Source organism: Electrona antarctica (assembly GCF_951216825.1).
Source record: "Electrona antarctica genome assembly, contig: scaffold_279, whole genome shotgun sequence".
In the NCBI taxonomy this organism is placed as follows: domain Eukaryota; kingdom Metazoa; phylum Chordata; class Actinopteri; order Myctophiformes; family Myctophidae; genus Electrona; species Electrona antarctica.
The window spans coordinates 73,721-92,500 of record NW_027637574.1 but is presented as its reverse complement, the minus strand read 5'-3'; the positions used below and the strand labels follow the sequence as shown (position 1 = coordinate 92,500).

At 45.5% G+C, this 18,780-nt stretch overlaps 1 pseudogene across 1 annotated transcript in view; it reads right to left on the bottom strand.

Moving 5' to 3' along the window:
- The window catches only part of LOC306918816 (solute carrier family 12 member 9-like), a 114,668-nt pseudogene that overhangs the window by 75,873 nt on the left and 20,015 nt on the right, over positions 1 to 18,780 (bottom strand). Inside the window, exons 4-6 of the transcript XR_013792540.1 lie at positions 17,676 to 17,813; positions 16,090 to 16,416; positions 5,769 to 5,876 (exon numbers count right to left, since the gene is read on the bottom strand). The product of XR_013792540.1 is annotated as a solute carrier family 12 member 9-like (transcript). The remainder of the gene's footprint in view (positions 1 to 5,768; positions 5,877 to 16,089; positions 16,417 to 17,675; positions 17,814 to 18,780) is intronic.

Genomic DNA, 18,780 nt, shown 5'->3' with positions numbered 1-18,780 from the left:
CGTTTTAGAAAAGCAATAAGCCACTCGAGGTCCCAGCTTACCGTGTATTTTATAATGGCTGACACAGAGGCCGGCAGATTTTTTATATATATATTTTTGAGTGGTGCAACCACTCCAAGGAACAACAATGTCCGTGTTAACCTATGTGTTCATGTGTTCGTTCACCTATGTGACTGAGTAGCAGTAGGGGCAAAAGTGGCGCTGTTGTACCGGAAACAGAGAGAGAGAGATAGTGCTGCACTGTTGCCTGCTAATGAGAGACAGAGAGAGAGAGAGGAGGGGGGGGGGTTGCACCACTCAGGCCCATAGCACTTACCCTACCCCCTTAGACAGCACTTTTTAGACTTAGATAGCATTTGAAACAGACTTTTAGCCTGTCATGTAGACAGCACAATAATTGCATTGTATGTAGTCATAGCACATCATAGTACATATGTATAGCATAGTATAGTATATATGTATAGTTTATATGTATAGTGTCATTATATAGATATGTTCTAGTCACGTTCTTAGCTTACGCATGTTTCATGATAAATGCATTTCATATATGTGATGTATTCCCATGCTTTTTTGTTCTTGCTTAATGTAAGTCGCTCTGGATTAAGAGCGTCTGATAAATGCCTGAATTGTAAATTGTCAGTTCACACGGGTGTGATTTTTTTAAATATTTTTTATACCGGTATATTTTTCATACATGTCTCCACCTACCTGACATGTTGGACGTGCAACCCAACATGCCTCCACCCATAGATATATATAAGAAAGCTAGATGGCGCTAGACCCACGCTCTGGCCAATGGAGAGCGACGTTGCTACGTGGCGGCCATCTTACCTCGGGGCAGCATAACATTGTGTCTATGGGGCAGGTACTTTTTAAATAACCATAACTTGCTCAATTTTAAACCGATTTTCAAACGGTTTGGTTTGTTATAAACGTCAGAGACGTCCGCATACGTATATGCTTTTATATGACATTTATATAAAAAACTAAATTAAGCAGATAAGCGTCCTGAATCATAGCCACACGTTGACAACGTTTGTAATAAACCAACCCGTCAAGATTTGAGGGAGTTATGACTTTTTTTGTTTGAGCTACCATTAAAACATACTGTACTGTAGCCCCGAAGCAAGATGGCCGCCGGGTGAACTACGTCAGAGACTCCGCCTTGAGCCATCTAAATTTGACTGAGGGACTGCCATTGGATTTATTAATTTCTTTGTTTTTTCATGTTATATGAAAGCAGGGAATCATAGCTTAAAATTGACATATTGGTTGTTCAGTTTGACCCACCAGTTTTGGAGATATGGCTTATAGAGTAATGTCTTGCAGAGAAACAGCGAGTTGAGAAAACAGGCTTGAAAGGTTCACTTCTGTGGACTCTAACATTACACCTAGCTACATGTTTAAGCATTTATTTCATATTTACATGTCTTCTGTGGTCTCTAACATTACACCTAGCTACATGTTTAAGCATTTATTTCATATTTACATGTCTTCTGTGGTCTCTAACATTACACCTAGCTACATGTTAAAGCATTTATTTCATATTTACATGTCTTCTGTGGTCTCTAACATTACCTACATAGCTACATGTTTAAGCATTTATTTCATATTTATGTGTCTTCTGTGGACTCTAACATTACACCTAGCTACATGTTTAACCCTTAGAAGGTGAAAGACGCCAATTGGCGTCTTCATCAGAATTCCGTAAATGATCAATGACGCCAATTGGCGTCTTCGCCGTTTTTGATTAATCTAAACATATTAATATGCTCCGAAGCGCTGTTTAAATTCCTGAGCTTATATTCCAACTACATTACCCAGAAAACCTGTGTCACGTGACACACGTGTACGTGTTGCCATTGGAAGCTGGTCCCACCCCCTGTAAACAGTGGGGGCAGAGGGAGTCTTCATAGTTTTCATTGTTTTGCCTGTTTACCCGTCTCGCCCGAGCGATTTTCTAGCAGAAAAAGTTGAAAGCAGTACTATTTATTTGAGCGAGTTTTGTGGTAGTAGTATTGATCCATACGCGTCCCAGTCGCCTTCTCCAGGCGGAGTAGCCCTGGTCCAGTGCTTACAGCGAGACTCGCTGCTCCCTCCCTCCTTTTTTCATTGTCTCCCCATCGTCGTCCGATGAGCTATACCGGGAAACCATTGAAGAAGACGATCAACCCGGAATGTTTTGAGGTAATCTTATTGTAGAAAATGCCCTTCTATAGTGATCAGAAATCATAAGATGATCGCTACAAATAGATGCTTGGATAATTACTACTACTAGTCAGATCATGACGCCAGAATGACTCACCACGATGGCCCCCAGCCATTAGCCAGCACCAAAGGTGCTGGCTAATGGTGTCGATCGGTTGGTCGGTGCAGTACAAATGTATCGTAGCAGGCATGCACGCATGGCAGTACAAGTATTTTATATTGTAGCGTGCCTTATAGGCGATCTGATCTTTAGAGTAATGTCCGCTCCTTTTATTTACTGTCTACAAAGACGGAGAACAAACATGCATCGTTTACTGAAGCAACGCGGTTATGATGACCTTGCTACAAGGATCGGAGGGGGGACGGGGAGTGAAGCTAACAGTAGCGTATTATATAAGATCTGTATGACGTTTCATTGACGTCTGAGCTTGCATGATAATCGCATTCATTGAATATTGTATACTATCATGATTGTACATTGTTTAGTGTGTCTCCGTGTGATGATGATGATGACGATGATGTCAGATAGCCTACGTCCCCCCCCCCCCCAACTGGCTATTGGCCGGGCTGACTACAGCTAAATGTTTATTTTTATATATTTAGAACTGGCATCAGATGAGGAGGAGGAGGAGGAGGATGATGATGATGATGATGATGATGATGATGATGATGATGATGATGATGATGATGATGATGATGATGATGATGATGAAGACGAAGAGTCAAGACTGCGATGGAGTTCTCCGACACTGAACCGGATGCATTCATTCATTTCAGTTGTTGTTTTTTTTAAATTTAGCCTACACACACACACACACACCGTCAAGAACAACTGGAATGCAGTGGTTTGGGGACACTGGGGAGTTTGGGGACAACTGTTTTGTATGTAGGCCTATTTATTTTCTGTAATATTTATTATAATTGTATTATGTTAGTAGTCATAAAAAATAAAAGACGCTTTTACAATGAGTTAGACCTGTCATGGCTATTTTGTTCACTATTCTGAGGTTTATGGTTTGACTAAGCGAGTTTCAACTGTGATTTACTCTGTAACGGTAGATGGTAAGAACCCAATTTTTTGTTATAATACAGTATACATTCAAGTCTATATTTTGATACATATCATGGGCACAAAGTCATATCAAAACAATGTCCTTGGATGTGTTTTTTATCAAAACTGTTTCTTCACAACAGGTTTTTGAGATACATGCATGAATAGACAAGGTACTGGTAAGACTATGTAAACATGGTATATATCAAAATGTGCGTTAGAATGTCTAATTTTACCCCAAAAAAGAATTGAGTTTATATGATGTTCCATTTCAGAGCTAGGGGGACTTTTAGCTGGATAGGTCAGATTGATCATGACTGACCATGCTATTTATAGATGGCAAAATATCTACAGTGGTACATGTGAGAAACTTTTTATTTTATTTTAATTGAACTAGACAACTCACCCTTTAAAATGAGATATTGCATGGCTATGTACGCCCAGCAGAAAAAAAGTTATTTAGAAAATAAAACTTCAACCGGGCATAACTTTTTTTGTTGTCCTAGAAACACTACCCAGTGTAAATGCAGGCTCTTTTAAATGGCTTCCAACACAAAAACTAAACATTTTATCAACTCAGTTCATTTTTTTCCTGGAAGCAGACAAGCCAAGCTTTCTCTGAAGGTCTTTCGTTGTCACACATTCACAACAGAGAATTTTCAATAAATCATTCAAAAACGCCATTCTGCCATAGAGAAGTCTAAAAACTATATAGAAATCCTTGAAACTCTCAAAGAGTTAAGCATTTATTTCATATTGACATGTCTTCTGTGGACTCTAACATTACACCTAGCTACATGTTTAAGCATTTATTTCATATTTACATGTCTTCTGTGGTCTCTAACATTACACCTAGCTACATGTTTAAGCATTTATTTCATATTTACATGTAATTTTCAACTCACTTATTTCAGACATGCTCTAGTATGTGAAGAGTCTGCCTGTGATATTAACACTTTATTTTTGTTGTTCTCTGGTGAAAAGCTGGAATTTGCGCGATGGCAGTCTCTCAGTCAAATCTGGTCACATATGTCTATGCCTCCACCTACCTGACATGTTGGAGGTGGCCATGTTGGACCCAGCCATGATGCCCTTTGACCTCCATGTTGGAGCCAGCCATGATGCCCTGTGACCTCCACCTACCTGACATGTTGGACCCAGCCATGATGCCCTTTGACCTCCATGTTGGAGCCAGCCATGATGCCCTGTGACCTCCACCTACCTGACATGTTGGAGCCAGCCATGATGCCCTTTGACCTCCATGTTGGAGCCAGCCATGATGCCCTGTGACCTCCACCTACCTGACATGTTGGAGCCAGCCATGATGCCCTGTGACCTCCACCTACCTGACATGATGGACCCAGCCATGATGCCCTGTGACCTCCATGTTGGAGCCAGCCATGATGCCCTGTGACCTCCACCTACCTGACATGTTGGACCCAGCCATGATGCCCTGTGACCTCCACCTACCTGACATGTTGGACCCAGCCATGATGCCCTGTGACCTCCATGTTGGAGCCAGCCATGATGCCCTGTGACCTCCATGTTGGAGCCAGCCATGATGCCCTGTGACCTCCACCTACCTGACATGTTGGAGCCAGCCATGATGCCCTGTGACCTCCACCTACCTGACATGTTGGACCCAGCCATGATGCCCTGTGACCTCCATGTTGGAGCCAGCCATGATGCCCTGTGACCTCCATGTTGGAGCCAGCCATGATGCCCTGTGACCTCCATGTTGGAGCCAGCCATGATGCCCTGTGACCTCCACCTACCTGACATGTTGGTCCCAGCCATGATGCCCTGTGACCTCCATGTTGGAGCCAGCCATGATGCCCTGTGACCTCCATGTTGGAGCCAGCCATGATGCCCTGTGACCTCCATGTTGGAGCCAGCCATGATGCCCTGTGACCTCCACCTACCTGACATGTTGGACCCAGCCATGATGCCCTGTGACCTCCTCCTACCTGACATGTTGGAGCCAGCCATGATGCGCTGTGACCTCCACCTACCTGACATGTTGGAGCCAGCCATGATGCCCTGTGACCTCCATGTTGGAGCCAACCATGATGCCCTGTGACCTCCATGTTGGAGCCAGCCATGATGCCCTGTGACCTCCATGTTGGAGCCAACCATGATGCCCTGTGACCTCCATGTTGGAGCCAGCCATGATGCCCTGTGACCTCCACCTACCTGACATGTTGGAGCCAGCCATGATGCCCTGTGACCTCCTCCTACCTGACATGTTGGAGCCAGCCATGATGCGCTGTGACCTCCATGTTGGAGCCAGCCATGATGCCCTGTGACCTCCATGTTGGAGCCAGCCATGATGCCCTGTGACCTCCACCTACCTGACATGTTGGAGCCAACCATGATGCCCTGTGACCTCCATGTTGGAGCCAGCCATGATGCCCTGTGACCTCCATGTTGGAGCCAGCCATGATGCCCTGTGACCTCCACCTACCTGACATGTTGGAGCCAGCCATGATGCCCTGTGACCTCCACCTACCTGACATGTTGGAGCCAGCCATGATGCCCGTGCAACCGTTGAACATGACGGCGAACACCGTGGCGAAGGTCATCATGGTCTCCGTGGTGTAATCCACAGTGTAGTCGGCTGTGAGGGACAGAGAGGAGGTCAGCCTCGTGATCCGCAGACCAGTTAAACTACATTCAGGATGAGGGACAGAGAGGAGGTCAGCCTCGTGATCCGCAGACCAGTTAAACTACATTCAGGATGGGAAGAAACCGCTTTTGGTGATTTAAGCATTATGTTATACGTTATGCTATTGAAAAATTGTGAAAATGTGGCGCAAATCTTTGAATATATTATATATATATATATATATATATATATATATATATATATATATATATATATATATATATTCTTTCAGAGCGAACGTTTTTAACTCAAATCTGAGAATCTGGAACAAATCTGAAATCTGGAACAACATAATTTGAGATGGGGGTCGGCGGGCAAATACAGTGATTATTACAATGATTATTAATTATTATAACTAAAGCTAGCAAAATAAACTAGAATAAAAAACAGTACAGTAGTGCATCCTGTACCTTAACTATAAACTGCGTTTCGGGATGCAAAATGCACCCTGTTTTAATCTGAGTGTCTCTATTCTGGGGCCAACCATCGGTACAGCATTACAGGCCTACGTACAAGCCGTGTTGTTTTTGTCGACTAATACTATGACGAAAAATGTTCATCGACTACAGGGCTCCAGCGTGCGACCTATTAGGTCGCATATGCGACTTAATTTATTAAGGGTGATACTTAAAATGTAATGAGGTCGCACAGGTGCGACTTGCTGGAAGGATGAGTGGAGGAAAAAAAACATCCCGCAGTGCTTGCCCGTTCCATTGATTGAAAACATTGGACATTCGCCTGACGCCCAGTGTTCAAAGAACGATCGTTCACGAAAAAACCCACAAATAAGCCCTTCAGACTTGGATGGTCAGAGCGGCGCGATTACATACAAAGTAAATTCAAAGACGACCTGCGCGACCTGCCGCGGTACAAACTGGACGAACCGAGGCGAATATATATTCAGGTCTGAACGCAGCTTATCCGACACAAATTAACTAATCTTTCTCAGCTGTACAATTTCACTGGAGCACGCAGCGCGCATATCCAACTGCATGATGATCAGTCATGATCTACACAGACAGCCGACTCCCGACCCAAACACTGAGTGAAACTTAGTAAACGTGTTGTTTGATTAAACATGTGCCACGAAAAATTGCTTCCAAAGCTTGTTATGTTTGCATCGAGGAGGTAGCCTATGTGTCCATACCATACGTCCATACATGATGATCGGCCAACAAAATACATTAATCTCCCTCCCAGTGAGTGAAGACACTGATGCCTGATTTATTCTTCGTGTTCCGTGCTGAAAATAGCTGATCTACAAGCTCACAACACGTCGCGGACGTGACGCGTTCAGCACGCGGAGATATGCAGGCTCTGAGAGCATTCAGAAACTTTTGCCTTCACAATAAAAGCATGCAGCTTTCACAAGTTGGCCCATAAAGACAAGGACAAGGATTAAGAATTTGGTGGCATTTCACATTGCAAAAGATTTTTTCCAAAATGTAAAAATATTATAATAAGGAATTAATTTGGATAATGGTAATGGAGATATTTTACAAATTGTCACTTTATTAATCTAAAAGGTATGGACTGCATTTAATTTTCAACTCAAAACCTTAAACTGACTTTCTGTGTGTGGAATATAAGTATTGTCTTTATTGACTGAGTGTATGAGTACATAAAAACTAAATAAAAACTAAGCCATGATAACTAAATATACTGTCGGTTTTGTCAACAAATGTCATTTTACGCTTGGTTGCATGCTGAAAATAGCAGATCTACAAGCTCACAATGCGCCGCAACACGTTGGGAAGGGACTAGTGGACAAGAGATCCAGTATAAGTCATTTTACACTTGGTTGCATGCTGAAAATAGCAGATCTACAAGCTCACAATGCGTCGCAACACGTTGGGAAGGGACTAGTGGACAAGAGATCCAGTATAAGTCATTTTACGCTTGGTTGCATGCTGAAAATAGCAGATCTACAAGCTCACAATGCGCCGCAGCATGACGCGTTGTGAGCTTGTAGATCGGCTATTTTCAGCAAGTGTCAAAACAGTCATTACGACGGCATCAAGGCCCGACAAAGCACATTTTAGCCGACTAAAACTAGACTAACACTAAAACGTTCCGGGTGACTAAAATGTGACTAAAACCAATTGAAAACCATTCCAGAGACTATGACTAAAACTAAAGTAGAAAATTGCTTCCATGAACAACAAGTTATTGTAGATCTGCAAAGAGAGGGTTTAACACAGTTCATAGGGTTTAACACAGTTCATAGGGTTTAACACAGTTCATAGGGTTTAACACAGTTCATAGGGTTTAACACAGTTCATAGGGTGTAAGAGATGTGGTGCAGAGGGAAAGAGTTTAACACAGTTCATAGGGTGTAAGAGATGTGGTGCAGAGGGAAAGAGTTCAACACAGTTCATAGGGTGTAAGAGATGTGGTGCAGAGGGAAAGAGTTCAACACAGTTCATAGGGTGTAAGAGGTGTCAATAGATCCATATATAAAGGAAGCCATCTCGTCAAAGTACAAACGAATCAATAGATGCAGCAGATCTGTGCTCAGTCATCCACAGTACCTTAACCCATTTAAACCTGACCGATTCTAAAAAGAATATCTTCTAAATCCTGACAGGTTTCTGAAAAACCCCATGTTTCTGTGTCAGTCGTTCTCAACCTTTTTCATGTCAACGGACCCACAAATATATAGTATGTAATTCGCTCCCTTTTTTTTTTGCCACATAAGGACATGTGGGGGGGGGGGGGGGGGCAATACGAGCTTATGTGGGGGCCAATAAGGGCTTGTGGGGGGCCAATAAGGGCTTATGTGGGGGACCAATAAGGGCTTGTGTGGGGGGAAAACAAGGGCTTATTTGGGGGTAAATAAGGGCTTGTGTTGGGGGGCAATAAGGGCTTGTGTGGGGGGCCAAAAAGGGCTTGTGTGGGGGGCCAATAAGGGCTTGTGTGGGGGGCCAAAAAGGGCTTGTGTGGGGGCCAATAAGGGCTTGTGTGGGGGGCCAATAAGGGCTTGTGTGGGGGGCCAAAAAGGGCTTGTGTGGGGGGCCAAAAAGGGCTTGTGTGGGGGCCAATAAGGGCTTGTGTGGGGGGCCAATAAGGGCTTGTGTGGGGGGCCAATAAGGGCTTGTGTGGGGGGCCAAAAAGGGCTTGTGTGGGGGGCCAATAAGGGCTTGTGTGGGGGCCAATAAGGGCTTGTCTGGGGGGCCAATAAGGGCTTGTGTGGGGGGCCAAAAAGGGCTTGTGTGGGGGGCCAAAAAGGGCTTGTGTGGGGGCCAATAAGGGCTTGTGTGGGGGGCCAATAAGGGCTTGTGTGGGGGGCCAATAAGGGCTTGTGTGGGGGGCCAAAAAGGGCTTGTGTGGGGGGCCAATAAGGGCTTGTGTGGGGGCCAATAAGGGCTTGTGTGGGGGCCAATAAGGGCTTGTGTGGGGGCCAATAAGGGCTTGTGTGGGGGGCCAATAAGGGCTTGTGTGGGGGGCCAATAAGGGCTTGTGTGGGGGCCAATAAGGGCTTGTGTGGGGGCCAATAAGGGCTTGTGTGGGGGGCCAATAAGGGCTTGTGTGGGGGGCCAAAAAGGGCTTGTGTGGGGGCCAATAAGGGCTTGTGTGGGGGCCAATAAGGGCTTGTGTGGGGGGCCAATAAGGGCTTGTGTGGGGGCCAATAAGGGCTTGTGTGGGGGGCCAATAAGGGCTTGTGTGGGGGCCAATAAGGGCTTCTGTGGGGGGCAAATAAGGGCTTGTGTGGGGGGCCAATAAGGGCTTATGTGGGGGCCAAAAAGGGCTTGTGTGGGGGACCAATAAGGGCTTGTGTGGGGGGAAAATAAGGGCTTGTGTGGGGGCCAATAAGGGCTTGTGTGGGGGGCCAATAAGGGCTTGTGTGGGGGGAAAATAAGGGCTTATGTGTGGGGGCAAATAAGGGCTTGTGTGGGGGGCCAATAAGGCCTTGTGTGGGGGCCAATAAGGGCTTGTGTGGGGAGGCCAAAAAAAGCTTATGTGGGGGGCCAATAAGGGCTTGTGTGGGGGCCAAAAAGGGCTTGTGTGGGGGACCAATAAGGGCTTGTGTGGGGGGAAAATAAGGGCTTATGTGTGGGGGCCAATAAGGGCTTGTGTGGGGGGCCAATAAGGGCTTGTGTGGGGGGAAAATAAGGGCTTATGTGTGGGGGCAAATAAGGGCTTGTGTGGGGGGCCAATAAGGCCTTGTGTGGGGGCCAATAAGGGCTTGTGTGGGGAGGCCAAAAAAAGCTTATGTGGGGAGCCAATAAGGGCTTGTGTGGGGGGGGAAATAAGGGCTTATGTGGGGGGCCAATAAGGCCTTGTATGGGGGCCAATAAGGGCTTGTTTGGGGAGGCCAAAAAAAGCTTATGTGGGGGGCCAATAAGGGCTTGTGTGGGGGGAAAATAAGGGCTTATGTGTGGGGGCAAATAAGGGCTTATGTGGGGGGCCAATAAGGGCTTGTGTGGGGGGCAAATAAGGGATTGTGTGGGGGGGGAAATAAGGGCTTATGTGGGGGCCAATAAGGGCTTGTGTGGGGGGGAAATAAGGGCTTGTGTGGGGGGGGAAATAAGGGCTTGTGTGGGGGGGGGGGAAATAATGGTGGTCATATTGTACCCGAAATCCATCATAAACCTGCCAAAAAAGCATCAATAACCGTGCACACGCGCTGCGCGCGCGTGCACGTTTGATGGTGGTGGTACTTGGAGTGACAAATAAAATCTGAGGTGGTACTTGGTGTAAAAAGGTTGAGAACCACTGCATTAGGCTACATAAACGCTGCTGCCGCGGCTGCCGCCTATCACAAGGCTTTTCATTTACATCATGGTTTTACATTCACCATCGCTGATGAGCAGCGCTTTATGTAGGCGAGGAGGGAGGCTTGTTCAGGAACTCCATTATATCATAATTATATGGCTCTGCATCAATGTAATAAACATATTGCGCTGTGAGCCAACGTGAGCCATGATGTCATAGGTTTTGCGGATTCACCGTTTTGCCTGTTTACACGGAGAAGGGATAAAACGGCGTTCTCAAAGATTTCCACTCTGGAAGGAGGTTTCACTTTGTTGCGTTTTCACCTCCTGAGAACACCCTTCTGGTCTAAAGTGACACAAACGGTACTTTATTTAGCCGTTTTCTATGAACACCGTTCTGGTCTAAAGACCACCTTAGTTTCTATGAACTCCGTTCTGGTCTAAAGACCACCTTAGTTTCTATTAACTCCGTTCTGGTCTAAAGACCACCTTAGTTTCTATGAACACCGTTCTGGTCTAAAGACCACCTTAGTTTCTATGAACACCGTTCTGGTCTAAAGACCACCTTAGTTTCTATTAACTCCGTTCTGGTCTAAAGACCACCTTAGTTTCTATGAACACCGTTCTGGTCTAAAGACCACCTTAGTTTCTATTAACTCCGTTCTGGTCTAAAGACCACCTTAGTTTCTATGAACTCTTTTCTGGTCTAAAGACCACCTTAGTTTCTATGAACACCGTTCTGGTCTAAAGACCACCTTAGTTTATATGAACACCGTTCTGGTCTAAAGACCACCTTAGTTTCTATTAACTCCGTTCTGGTCTAAAGACCACCTTAGTTTCTATTAACTCCGTTCTGGTCTAAAGACCACCTTAGTTTCTATGAACACCGTTCTGGTCTAAAGACCACCTTAGTTTCTATGAACACCGTTCTGGTCTAAAGACCACCTTAGTTTCTATGAACACCGTTCTGGTCTAAAGACCACCTTAGTTTCTATTAACTCCGTTCTGGTCTAAAGACCACCTTAGTTTCTATGAACACCGTTCTGGTCTAAAGACCACCTTAGTTTCTATGAACACCGTTCTGGTCTAAAGACCACCTTAGTTTCTATGAACACCGTTCTGGTCTAAAGACCACCTTAGTTTCTATGAACACCGTTCTGGTCTAAAGACCACCTTAGTTTCTATGAACACCGTTCTGGTCTAAAGACCACCTTAGTTTCTATTAACACCGTTCTGGTCTAAAGACCACCTTAGTTTCTATGAACACCGTTCTGGTCTAAAGACCACCTTAGTTTCTATTAACTCCGTTCTGGTCTAAAGACCACCTTAGTTTCTATGAACACCGTTCTGGTCTAAAGACCACCTTAGTTTCTATGAACACCGTTCTGGTCTAAAGACCACCTTAGTTTCTATGAACACCGTTCTGGTCTAAAGACCACCTTAGTTTCTATGAACTCCGTTCTGGTCTAAAGACCACCTTAGTTTATATTAACTCCGTTCTGGTCTAAAGACCACCTTAGTTTCTATGAACACCGTTCTGGTCTAAAGACCACCTTAGTTTCTATTAACTCCGTTCTGGTCTAAAGACCACCTTAGTTTCTATGAACACCGTTCTGGTCTAAAGACCACCTTAGTTTCTATGAACACCGTTCTGGTCTAAAGACCACCTTAGTTTCTATGAACTCCGTTCTGGTCTAAAGACCACCTTAGTTTCTATTAACACCGTTCTGGTCTAAAGACCACCTTAGTTTCTATTAACACCGTTCTGGTCTAAAGACCACCTTAGTTTCTATGAACACCGTTCTGGTCTAAAGACCACCTTAGTTTCTATGAACACCGTTCTGGTCTAAAGACCACCTTAGTTTCTATTAACACCGTTCTGGTCTAAAGACCACCTTAGTTTCTATGAACACCGTTCTGGTCTAAAGACCACCTTAGTTTCTATTAACTCCGTTCTGGTCTAAAGACCACCTTAGTTTCTATGAACACCGTTCTGGTCTAAAGACCACCTTAGTTTCTATGAACACCGTTCTGGTCTAAAGACCACCTTAGTTTCTATTAACTCCGTTCTGGTCTAAAGACCACCTTAGTTTCTATTAACTCCGTTCTGGTCTAAAGACCACCTTAGTTTCTATTAACTCCGTTCTGGTCTAAAGACCACCTTAGTTTCTATTAACTCCGTTCTGGTCTAAAGACCACCTTAGTTTCTATGAACACCGTTCTGGTCTAAAGACCACCTTAGTTTCTATGAACACCGTTCTGGTCTAAAGACCACCTTAGTTTCTATTAACACCGTTCTGGTCTAAAGACCACCTTAGTTTCTATTAACACCGTTCTGGTCTAAAGACCACCTTAGTTTCTATGAACACCGTTCGGGTCTAAAGACCACCTTAGTTTCTATGAACACCGTTCTGGTCTAAAGACCACCTTAGTGAAGCTCCAGTTTGTAAGTGTTTGTATCGTGACCAGTGGTGGAAAAAGTACTCAATTGTTTTATTTAAGTAAAAGTACCAATACTGCAATTTAGAACTACTTCGTTACAAGTAAAAGTACGGAATTGAAAATGTACTTGAGTAAAAGTACAAAAGTATCAGCATCAAAATGTACTTTAAGTACTAAAAGTAAAAGTACTCATTGGGCAGAATGTGCCATTTCACAAGTTCAAAATGTGTACAAAATCTATTGAAAATAGCAGATCTACAAGCTCACAATGCATCGCAACGCGACGCATTGTGAGCTTGTAGATCTGCTATTTTCAAATGGCCGAAAGGAAATAGGGTTGAAGTGGTTGATGGATGTTTTCTAATCAAAATTAAAATCTCCAAAGTAACTAGTAACTAAAGTAACTAGTAACTAAAGTAACTAGTAACTAAAGTAACTAGTAACTAAAGTTTTCAAACAATTGTAGTGAAGTAAAAGTACACATTCTGGCTCCGAGATGTAGTAGAAGTAAAAGTATTGGAAATAGGAAATACTGAAGTAAAGTACAAATACCTCAAAATTGTACTTAAGTACAGTACTTAAGTAAAAGTACTTAGTTACTTTCCACCAATGATTGTGACGACGATAATCATGTGGTCGGGGGGTATAAATCACAAAAGGTCAGCCAAGGGTGAGTTATACTGCTGTCAATAAACTGCTGAAGGTAATTCCAATGAGTTTAATTACAGTCCAATGTTACATGAATGAACCTCATAAAGTGCAATAGAGCGAGTCGAGTTAACAGACAATGCAGAGAAACATTGTTCTCCATCACATAAAAAAAACAACGCCGGCAGAGCCGTCCGTGCGTGCGTGCGTGCGTACAAGGGTCCAGCCGCAGTGACCTACCGTAGAGTACAACTTTAAGTTGACAATATTAATTGTCACATAAATAATTTAACCCATTTAGGCCTGACGTCGAAATAATTTAAAAAAAAAAAAAGTCTTCTAAATCCTGACAGTTTTCTGAAATACCTCATGTTTCTGTATCAGTGGTGCTCAATGTTTCATGTCAAGGACCCCCAAAAATGATATGTAATATGCCGCCGACCCCCATCTGAAAATATGTTATTCCAGGGACCCTCCCCCAGAAGCAAAGATTTGAGTTAGAAACGTTCGCTCTGAAAGAATATATATTCTAAGATTTGTGCGCCACATGTTCACATTTTAAAAAAAAAATAGCAGATCTACAAGCTCGTAGATCTGCTATTTTTCAATAGCTAACATAATGCTTTAAAACACCAAAAGGGGTTCCCACCCAAAATGGGTTAATATATTTGTCTTTCCAAAAAATGTACGTAATTCAAGTTTACAGCAGATTGTAGATAAACTATTTCTGCTATTTGAGATTTGTTTTTGTTTAGAAAATGTATGGACATTTCTCAACATGAAAACGATCGGCGACTATGCAAAAAAATTATAATTGCGTCATCTCAAATCTCAAATAAACACGACACCAGATATATAGCTAGCTAGATCGTGGGGACATCTCTAGTTTTTTAGTCGACGAAATCAAACCCCCGGCTCTCTCTCACCTCCCAGGTTCCCCAGCAGCGTGTCCAAATCAAACCCCCGGCTCTCTCTCTCACCTCCCAGGTTCCCCAGCAGCGTGTCCAAATCAAACCCCCGGCTCTCTCTCTCACCTCCCAGGTTCCCCAGCAGCGTGTCCAAATCAAACCCCCGGCTCTCTCTCTCACCTCCCAGGTTCCCCAGCAGCGTGTCCAAATCAAACCCCCGGCTCTCTCTCTCACCTCCCAGGTTCCCCAGCAGCGTGTCCAAATCAAACCCCCGGCTCTCTCTCTCACCTCCCAGGTTCCCCAGCAGCGTGTCCAAATCAAACCCCCGGCTCTCTCTCTCACCTCCCAGGTTCCCCAGCAGCGTGTCCAAATCAAACCCCCGGCTCTCTCTCTCACCTCCCAGGTTCCCCAGCAGCGTGTCCAAATCAAACCCCCGGCTCTCTCTCTCACCTCCCAGGTTCCCCAGCAGCGTGTCCAAATCAAACCCCCGGCTCTCTCTCTCACCTCCCAGGTTCCCCAGCAGCGTGTCCAAATCAAACCCCCGGCTCTCTCTCACCTCCCAGGTTCCCCAGCAGCGTGTCCAAATCAAACCCCCGGCTCTCTCTCTCACCTCCCAGGTTCCCCAGCAGCGTGTCCAAATCAAACCCCCGGCTCTCTCTCACCTCCCAGGTTCCCCAGCAGCGTGTCCAAATCAAACCCCCGGCTCTCTCTCTCACCTCCCAGGTTCCCCAGCAGCGTGTCCAAATCAAACCCCCGGCTCTCTCTCTCACCTCCCAGGTTCCCCAGCAGCGTGTCCAAATCAAACCCCCGGCTCTCTCTCTCACCTCCCAGGTTCCCCAGCAGCGTGTCCAAATCAAACCCCCGGCTCTCTCTCACCTCCCAGGTTCCCCAGCAGCGTGTCCAAATCAAACCCCCGGTCTCTCTCTCACCTCCCAGGTTCCCCAGCAGCGTGTCAAATCAAACCCCCGGCCTCTCTCTCACCTCCCAGGTTCCCCAGCAGCGTGTCAAATCAAACCCCCGGCTCTCTCTCACCTCCCAGGTTCCCCAGCAGCGTGTCAAATCAAACCCCCGGCTCTCTCTCACCTCCCAGGTTCCCCAGCAGCGTGTCCAAATCAAACCCCCGGTCTCTCTCTCACCTCCCAGGTTCCCCAGCAGCGTGTCAAATCAAACCCCCGGCTCTCTCTCTCACCTCCCAGGTTCCCCAGCAGCGTGTCAAATCAAACCCCCGGCCTCTCTCTCACCTCCCAGGTTCCCCAGCAGCGTGTCAAATCAAACCCCCGGCCTCTCTCTCACCTCCCAGGTTCCCCAGCAGCGTGTCCAAATCAAACCCCCGGCTCTCTCTCACCTCCCAGGTTCCCCAGCAGCGTGTCCAAATCAAACCCCCGGTCTCTCTCTCACCTCCCAGGTTCCCCAGCAGCGTGTCCAAATCAAACCCCCGGCTCTCTCTCTCACCTCCCAGGTTCCCCAGCAGCGTGTCCAGCTTGAAGCCCGTGAAGTTGGCGGTGGTGGGCGGCGCCAGGCTGCCGTTGGGCGCGGGGGGGAGGGGCCTAGTGTCCAGCGCGGGCAGCGTGATGACGTGGGGCTGCACGGCGAAGAAGCTGACGAAGATGGTGCCCAGCACGAACATCACCACCAGGAAGATGAGGAAGGACGCCTTGGCGTAGATGTCGGCGCCCACCAGGCACACCAGGAGGCAGACCAGGCCCACCACCGTGGCGTAGAGCAGGGCCCACCAGTAGCCTGACGGCAGCACGTGGAGGGGGCCCGACGGCACGCCATCTGGAGGGGGGGGGGGAAATGGCAACGTTAACACATTCTGAACGGGAACCCCTTTTGGTGTTTTAAGCATTATGTTATGCTTTAGCTGTTGAAAAATAGCAGATCTACAAGCTCGTAGCGCACCACGCGCGCTACAAGCTTGCAGATCTGCTATTTTTGAAAAATCGTGAAAATCGTGTGGCACAAATTGGGAATATATATTCTTTCAGAGCGAATGCTCTGGGGGGTCCCTGGAACAACATATTTTGAGACGGGGGTCCGCGGCCAATTACATATAATTCGGCGGAAGCTCCAGACCCACAGTTACGCACCCAGGGTGCCGGCCCGATTCCGGCGAGCCGCCCCGCGTCCAAAACGGTAGAGAAATGACAGAGTTACTGTGTGGGGGTCCCTCTACTGTACTGTACTGTCACTGTACTGTACTGGCACACCCGAAATCATCATATATACAGTTAATATGTGCGTGTGTGTTTGTGTTAGGTTGCGCACAGGTGGTGAAAAACAACCATGCTGTTTTCGTGTTCAGGCCCAGCCACCCACACACCCCCACATAGCTCCGTAAGGCACTCAAAAATGTCTTCTAAATCTGACAGTATTCTGAAATACCTCATGTTTCTATATCAGTGGTGCTCAATATATATATAATATATATACTGTATTATTACTGTATATATATATATATATTTGTAAATATTATATTAGTATAGTATATATATATAAAATGTATATATATTATTACTGCTATGTGTACATATACTTCAATATTTCATGTCAAGGACCCCAGGAAGGATGCCTGAAGGTCAGTAGACCCAAAGCTTGCTAAATAAACAGATCTGAGTGTGCGGAGCTTCCCTTTATTTTTCTCATGTTCCCTTTGTGGCTCCAGCACCTCACTTAAGTTTTTTCAGCAGATTAGCGGTGGTTCTTTTTACATGTTTTCATGTCAAGGACCCCTAAAAATAATATGTAATTGGCCCCCCGACCCCCATCTGAAAATATGTAGTACAAATCTTTGCCCCCAGAAGCAAAGATTTGTGTTAAAAACGTTGGCTCTGAAAGAATATATATATTCAAAGATTTGCACCACATTTTCATGACTCAGTGCCGCGCGATGAGCTTGTAGATCTGCTATTTTTCAATAGCTAAAGTATAACATAATGCTTAGAACACCAAAAGGGGTTCCCGCCCTGAATGGGTTAAGAACAATTCAGCGCTAAAACAGCGTTGGTCCTGGTATGTACACCGGCGTCTTTTCTTACCTGCTGGTATTCCAAAGGTGGCGATCACAGCCTCTACCAGACCCAGGACGTAGAGGGCGCTGCCGCACACGTTGGCCAGGAAGAACATGATGCCGATGCTGCCGCCAAACTCTGGACCCAGAGCTCGACTGATCATATCTAGGGATCACGTTAAGGCTGACAACAACACCTGGACTGGACTCATCATATCTAGGGTCACAACACCTGGACTGGACCCATCATATCTAGGGTCACAACACCTGGACTGGACTGATCATATCTAGGGTCACAACACCTGGACTGGACTTATCATATCTAGGGTCACAACACCTGGACTGGACTGATCATATCTAGGGTCACAACACCTGGACTGGAATAATCATATCTGGACTGGACTAATCATATCTTGGGTCACAACACCTGGACTGGACTAATCATATCTGGACTGGACTGATCATATCTAGGGTCACAACACCTGGACTGGACTCATCATATCTGGACTGGACTGATCATATCTAGGGTCACAACACCTGGACTGGACTCATCATATCTGGACTGGACTGATCATATCTAGGGTCACAACACCTGGACTGGACTCATCATATCTGGACTGGACTGATCATATCTAGGACCACATTAAGGCTGACAACACCTGGACTGGACTAATCATATCTGGACTGGACTGATCATATCTAGGGTCACAACACCTGGACTGGACTCATCATATCTGGACTGGACTGATCATATCTAGGACCACATTAAGGCTGACAACACCTGGACTGGACTGATCATATCTAGGGTCACATTAAAGCTGCTATAAGCAATATTTTGTTCAGTATTTCTCAAAAATGTAATGACCTTTTTTTTTTTTTTTAGACAGCCAGCAATCACTCCCAAAATGCAGATTGCCGCCCCTAGATGTGTCACAGAGACTACAGTTTTTTTTTGGGGGGGGGGGGGGTGTTTTACGCATTGCTGGCTGTCTGAATACGAGAAAAAAAAAGTTATTAAAATGTTGACATTGTAGGGATAATGGATATATATTATATAAGTGAGAAGATAGCTGTGTAAAGGAAAACAGGTGAAACTGATGTTTGTGTATTTGTTTGGCTTTCAGTAATTGCTC